Raw genomic sequence first — 7,444 nt, forward strand, 5'->3', positions numbered from 1 at the left:
CCATCCTACCCACAGGGAGTGCACACGCACCGGATGAGCCATGCTTGACAACACTCCTCCGCTCAACGCGTTGAGGTGCAGGGCAGTGTGGTCATGACACTTATGGCGGCAGCGGGTCGGTATGATCTGACAATACATCTATGGTTGTGATCAGTTTTTGGTATTTACTATGTTGATCCCACTTACTAATGGGCTACTTGAGTGGATTCATTCAGCCCAATCACTTTTTTATATACAATAACGTAAACTGCAATGTGACCACCCTGCATACTCGCCCAGCCATAACTTATAGATCAGGATTGTATAATTGACCACACTGGCCTGGTTAGTTCTATGCACAGACTTGCACATGATTTTAATTGACACTGACTCCTTGTGTGTTCCAACAATTATGAATATAAATAAAGATTTGTCATATAATTTTTTCTATATACATGTGTTTGTCTAATTTTTAGACCTAATACGTCCAATAGTGACCAGTGGTCATTTGTAAGTAAATACTCCTCCGCTCATACTTAGGCCAGGACCAAGACACAGGCGCGGGAGCGCCCTCACTGCATTCAGATAGGCCAGGACCAAAACATACCCTACTCCTGAGGGCACAACTGACCTTTGGGTTCTTTGGGTATTTTGCTTGCAGGAAACGGACGCCTCCCCGACCAACCGACTAGACCCGCTTCTGGGACGCAGTTCCACAGTCCTCTACGTGCAGTACCCCGTGTGTCGGTGAGCAAGGGGTGACCCTTAAGATCCGTAATTCAGTCCATATCTTCTTCTCCTGGAGACTCTCCTACTCATCTTCCCTCACACTGCCCTTTTTATAAGGTCCTCTCCTCCTCTTTAACCCCTTCACTATCAAGCCAGGTGCTAGGACTGCTATCATTGAGCCAGACTGCCACCTGGTGGCGACTTACACAATATACATATATATTTAACATTTGACATTAACCATCAGTGTGCCAGCTTGTTCTGCAGGGGTGGGCTTAGCCTTGACTCCCGTACAGCTGGAAAGGAGGTCTCGAATCCTTATCTTTCGATGTCCCAGATGCGGATTTTGATTTTCCAGGACTGGTTAACGTCATCTGTACGTCCTGCTCATCTCAGGTTGCGATCTATGGATTTATTTGTTGTTCCCACAAATAGATACAGTCCCCTTGAATCCGAGATGGTTGGGATCTATTCCTTAGCCTATGTTCATGTTTCTTTTTTCTGTAGCAATACCTGCTGTCTTGACAGTAAAAAAGCTGCATACAAAAAAACATTTTTTGCCGTTTTTGTTGCATTTTTTGCTGTGTTCTTTGGTGCAGATTATATGTGTCATTTGTCTACAGTATGTTTAATAAAGTTAGTTTTATTCACCAAAAATGCGGTATTCACAGCATTTTTGCACTTCCTCATTGCTTTCAATGGTTAAAAAAAATGCTGCAAAAATGCAACTTGTGAACACAGCCTTAACACTGACAAAAACTCCAATGAGCAATTTTATGAGTTTTCTTGATTTCTTGTGCGAGAACGTGATAGGGAGGTGTGGATCAAGGTCTAGAGGGTGGAGTAAGGGCATATGACGCTGATAGATTACATATTGAAAGATTTATTTCAGAAATCAATATTGTACATGAAAATAAGCAACTGTGTAATATACAGTCATATGAAAAAGTTTGGGCACCCCTATTAATGTTAACCTTTTTTCTTTATAACAATTTGGGTTTTTGCAACAGCTATTTCAGTTTCATATATCTAATAACTGATGGACTGAGTAATATTTCTGGATTGAAATGAGGTTTATTGTACTAACAGAAAATGTGCAATCCGCATTAAAACAAAATTTGACCGGTGCAAAAGTATGGGCACCTCAACATAAAAGTGACATTAATATTTTGTAGATCCTCCTTTTGCAAAAATAACAGCCTCTAGTCGCTTCCTGTAGCTTTTAATGAGTTCCTGGATCCTGGATGAAGGTATATTTGACCATTCCTGTTTACAAAACAATTCCAGTTCATTTAAGTTTGATGGTCGCCGAGCATGGACAGCACGCTTCAAATTATCCCACAGATTTTCAATGATATTCAGGTCTGGGGACTGGGATGTCCATTCCAGAACATTGGAATTGTTCCTCTGCATGAATGCCTGAGTAGATTTGGAGCGGTGTTTTGGATCATTGTCTTGCTGAAATATCCATCCCCTGCGTAACTTCAACTTCGTCACTGATTCTTGCACATTATTGTCAAGAATCTGACGATACTGAGTTGAATCCATGCGACCCTCAATTTTAACAAGATTCCCGGTGCCGGCATTGGCCACACAGCCCCAAAGCATGATGGAACCTCCACCAAATTTTACTGTGGGCAGCAAGTGCTTTTCTTGGAATGCCGTGTTTTTTTGCCTCCATGCATAACGCCTTTTTGTATGACCAAACAACTCAATCTTTGTTTCATCAGTCCACAGGACCTTCTTCCAAAATGTAACTGGCTTGTCCAAATGTGCTTTTGCATACCTCAGGCGACTTTGTTTGTGGCGTGCTTGCAGACACGGCTTCTTTCGCATCACTCTCCCATAGAGCTTCTCCTTGTGCAACGTGCGCTGTATTGTTGACCGATGCACATTGACATCATCTGCAGCAAGATGATGCTGCAGGTCTTTGGAGGTGGTCTGTGGATTGTCCTTGACTGTTCTCACCATTCTTCTTCTTTGCCTTTCTGATATTTTTCTTGGCCTGCCACCTCTGGGCTTAACAAGAACTGTACCTGTGTTCTTCCATTTCCTTACTATGTTCCTCACAGTGGAAACTGAGAGTTTAAATCTCAGACAATTTTTTGTATCCTTCCCCTGAACAACTATGTTGAATAATCTTTGTTTTCAGATCATTTGAGAGTTGTTTTGAGGAGCCCATGATGCCACTCTTCATAGGAGATTCAAAGAGGAGAACTACTTGCAAGTGGCCACCTTAAATACCTTTTCTCATGATTGGATACACCTGCCTATGAAGTTCAAAGCCCAATGAGGTTACAAAACCAATTTAGTAAGTCAGTAAAAAGTAGTTAGGAGTGTTCAAATCAAGAAATTGATAAGGGTGCCCATACTTTTGCACCGGTCACATTTTGTTTAAATGCAGTTTGCACATTTTCTGTTAGTACAATAAACCTCATTTCAATCCAGAAATATTACTCAGTCCATCGGTTATTAGATATATGAAACTGAAATAGCTGTTGCAAAAACCCAAATTGTTATAAAGAAAAAAGGTTAACATTAATAGGGGTGCCCAAACTTTTTCATATGACTGTATGTTATCAGAGAAATCTGCTTCTTTCTCTGCCAGAATTGATCGGTCATGTGTTAAAAATAACCCTAATTAACCTTTTAAATCCCCCGAAGCTCCGTGGTCCTCACTGATCTGTAACAATAGTCCTGGGAGTGGACCCACTGGACCGTGCAACGGACTCCCCTGCGGCGCCGCCTCAAGCGAACTCCTATACAGGAACTGTCGGGCATAACCGCAGAGGGCCTAGATGCACGGAAGCCAGGATCAGCAGGATTCGCAGGATAGGGTCTTATAGAGTCTGTGGTGGACCAGATCTGGGCCAGGTACAGGTTAAGGGGATCAGGCTGAAGTCCAGAATCAGAGACTGGTGCAGGTTAAAGAAATAGGCTGGGAACCGTGCTCAGAAGGTACTCAGGATCTGTAAGCAGAGAAGCCCACAACCCGGAAGTCAGAGCTCAGCCCACAGGAGGAGAGGCAGGGCGCAGGTGGCTGCAGTCAGAGTGTGGCGCGGCGTCGGGACCGACGGGGAAAAGGTATGGACGAGGTAGCAGGAGATCGAACTCGGCGGGGAGCGGGGACCCCAAGGGGCGGACGACGGGTGGTGGGAGGCGTGATTGGACCGGGAACGTGACACGATCCTTGTCCTTGTACAGTGTCAGACTGGCTACCGGAGAAACCGCCAGTAATACCAGTCCTGGCTACGGTTACCTGCATTGAACTCCGGAGCTCTCACCTGAGCTCCAGGGTTCAGCCCGGCCTGTCCGCAGCTGTCATGAGCGGAACCGCAATCGCCAGGGAATAAGTTGGTGGTCGCTGTTCAGTCCTGTAAACCCTGAGTTCAGTCCAGGCTGTACTCCGGAGCTCAGGGGAGAGCTCCGGAGTTCAATGCAGGTAATCGTGGCCAGGCCTGGTATTACTGGCGGCTTCTCCTGTAGCCAGTCTGACACTGTCTATATGTCCTGCAGCAGTGACGGCTGCCCCCAATCACTGATCACTATAGCTTCCCTGTAAGGCAGAGGGCCTCTCTAGGCAGCGATAGGCTGGAACACGTGTATGTACGGCACAATATCACTGATGGAGACCGTTGGAGCACTAGGACTAGAGCGGCGGGTGGATTAGTTTTTGTGCTTTTCTTTATCCCTCCCTTTTTTTCCAACAGTCTTTAATTGTGTGCATTTATAATTCTAGACAACCACCCCCTCCATGAATAGGTTGTGTGTTTTTCATTACTATTTTGCACCTGTTCTGCCTTTATCAAGGTGGAAAGCTGCATCCTGTAGTGCATTAGTATTCTAACCTGTGTTGGTAAATACAGCTGCTTTTTTTCTATTTTTTTTATTTATTCTGTGGTGTTTTTGAGAATTAAAGGGAACCTGTCACCTAGAATATGCGTTCTGACCTATCAGCAGACGCATGTGTACCCTAATTACACCTCCCTACCCATCCCTGTGCTGTAAAATTGTATAATATGAAGGTAATAAAAAATATTTTATTACCTTCATATTTCGTATGTAAATAGCAGGGAATGTGGTCACAGCGGCGGCGCCTTGCCCCATGGACGTCTCCATACTTGTCCGTGGTATCACGCGACTGTGGGCGTGATACCATGGAGCGACGTCCCCGTCGTTCATTCTATCCTGCGAGCATTGCGGCAGGCTTCTTTTCCGGGTTCTCCTTGTCAGTTTCAGCCGCGTACTGCGCATGCGCACTGCTCATGCGCAGTGCGCGTCTGAAGCCGGCGATTGAACACCCGGAAAAGAAGCCTGCTGCAATACGCGCAGGATAAAATGAGTGACTGGGACATCGCTCCATGGTATCACGCCCACAGGGGCGTGATACCATGGAAAGTACGGAGACGTCCATAGGGCAAGGCACCGCCCCTGTGACCACATTCCCTGCTATTTACATACGAAATATGAAAGTAATAAAACGTTTTTTATTACTTTCATATTACCGTATATAATTTTACAGCACAGGGATGGGTAGGGAGGTGTAATTAGGGCACACATGCGTCTGCTGATAGGTCAGAACGCATATTCTAGGTGACAGGTTCCCTTTAAATAGTGGGGAAAATAAAATACATTTCCACCATTGTGTTTGAAGTTTGTGTGTTAATGCCATTCATAATGTTGTAAAAAATGTCCTAGAACAGGATTCTCCAGCTAAGTACAATTACAATACAAAACGTACAGTACTTTGTTTTTTTTTATAATACTACACACAAAAAGTTAGGGATATTTGGCTTTAGTGTGAAGTTTCAGAATCACCCTAAAATGCCCTCTAATCTTTTCAAGTGAACTTCCTGTGACCTTCTCTAGAGTTTTGGATGCTCATGTCCAACTGTTCAATGTTTCAGAACTTTTTGCACAACTTGCTGTTCTCCAATAAAAAACTTAATGGCAAAATTCACAACAGGTGTTTGATCCATGAACCGACCAGTAGAGTTCAGGGTTCAGTAAGAATTGGTATTTGAACAGTCCTCATCAGGCTGTTCACATTTTGACATCATTAGACCAAGATGACAAATAACAATTGATCAGCAGTACCGCGCCATTGCGAGGCTTCAAGCAGGATGCTCTCAGATGGAAGTGGCCACTGAGCTTAGAGTGTCATCAGCAGGTTGCAACAGAGATACAGAGAGACGGGAACAGATACAGGAAGGCTGAGAAGTGGATGTCCTTTGGCCACATCATTGGGAACAATGCCCTTCGGAACTAGATGATCAATGCCACACAACTCCAGGCACAGATAAGGGAGGTCAGGGGCACCCAAGTGTCACGTCAGTCCATTAAAAAACATTTACATCAGCATGGTCTGTGTGCTAAACGACCTGCAAGGGTACCTGACCACACGACCAGGCACAGGCGTCATCTACACTGGATGAGGGACCAGTGGGCACCAGTGCTAGTCACTGATGAAAGTCGAGCCACGGTGAGCACAAATGATGGTCGCCAATGATGTTGGAGAGATTAAGGAGAATGCTATGTATCAACCACTGCTGTCACCACACAAGCCTTTGGTGGTGATAGTGTAGTCTGATATGTTTATTCAATGCAGAACTGCCCTATATTGTGTGAATGGTACGGTGACAAGCCCCTACTACCTGAATAACATCATTAATGCAGTCATTGTGCCCCTGAATGAACAGCACAGACCTAATGTCATCTTCATGGACGACAATGCTCCAAGCTCATTGAGGTAACATCATTAGGGAACGGCTGCTGGAGACTGGAGTACCTTAAATGGATCAGCTGCACTTTCTCCAGACCTGAATCCCACAGGAAACCTATGGAATCAGCTGAGTCGCCGCGTAGAGGCTCATAACTCTGTACCCCAGAACCTCAATGACCTGAGGACCGCTCTTTAAGAAGAGTGTGATGCCATGCCTCCGCATACAGTAACTCCACTTGTGACCAGCAGGAGACATTGATGTCAGCTGTAATTGATGCTCAAGGCCACATGACAAGTTATTGAGACACTGACATTTGGGGAGGGGTTACGCATCATCGGTGTTGGTTTTTGTTTCAATAAATAGTTTGCGATGAGGAAATCGCCAATGCTGCTTCTACATAAATGCCCTACTGTCATGATAAAATATCACTGTAGTGTGAACTTTTTGTTTTACAAAAATTTCACCCGAAAGCCAAAATCTCCCTAACTCTGAGTAGTGTGTGTTTGTTACTGGTTAGGCTGGTTTCACACTACGTCTTTTTAACATCCGTTGAAAACGTTTTTTTAACGGAAGTACGGATCCTGTGCAAATCCGTTTTCATGTCAATGCATTTTCAATGGACTCGCGTCCACCTGCGTTTGCGTGCGTTTGCGTCCGTTAGACGCAGGATCCGTCCTTTTGCGTTATTTTAACATGTTTCAAAAACGCAACATGTAGCGTTTTTGAGCTCCGTTCAAATACTGCAAATTGCTGGATCCTGACTATAACGCACGCAAACGCAGGTGAACGCTGCATGCTGATAGACAGGATCCTGCTTTTGGACTGAGCATGCCCAGAATCAGTCAGTCAGTCAGTCAGTCAGTCAGTCTGTCTCTCTCTCTCTCTGTCTCTCTCTCTCTCTCTCTCTCTTTTTCTTCTCTTATTTATTTTTTTTCCCTTAAAGTCTATGCCCTAAACCAAACCGGCTGCCACTATAGTACAGTTCAAGATGCCAACAAAGACGTCTTTACACC

Source organism: Anomaloglossus baeobatrachus, chromosome 6, assembly GCF_048569485.1.
Source record: "Anomaloglossus baeobatrachus isolate aAnoBae1 chromosome 6, aAnoBae1.hap1, whole genome shotgun sequence".
Classification (NCBI taxonomy): Eukaryota; Metazoa; Chordata; class Amphibia; order Anura; family Aromobatidae; genus Anomaloglossus; species Anomaloglossus baeobatrachus.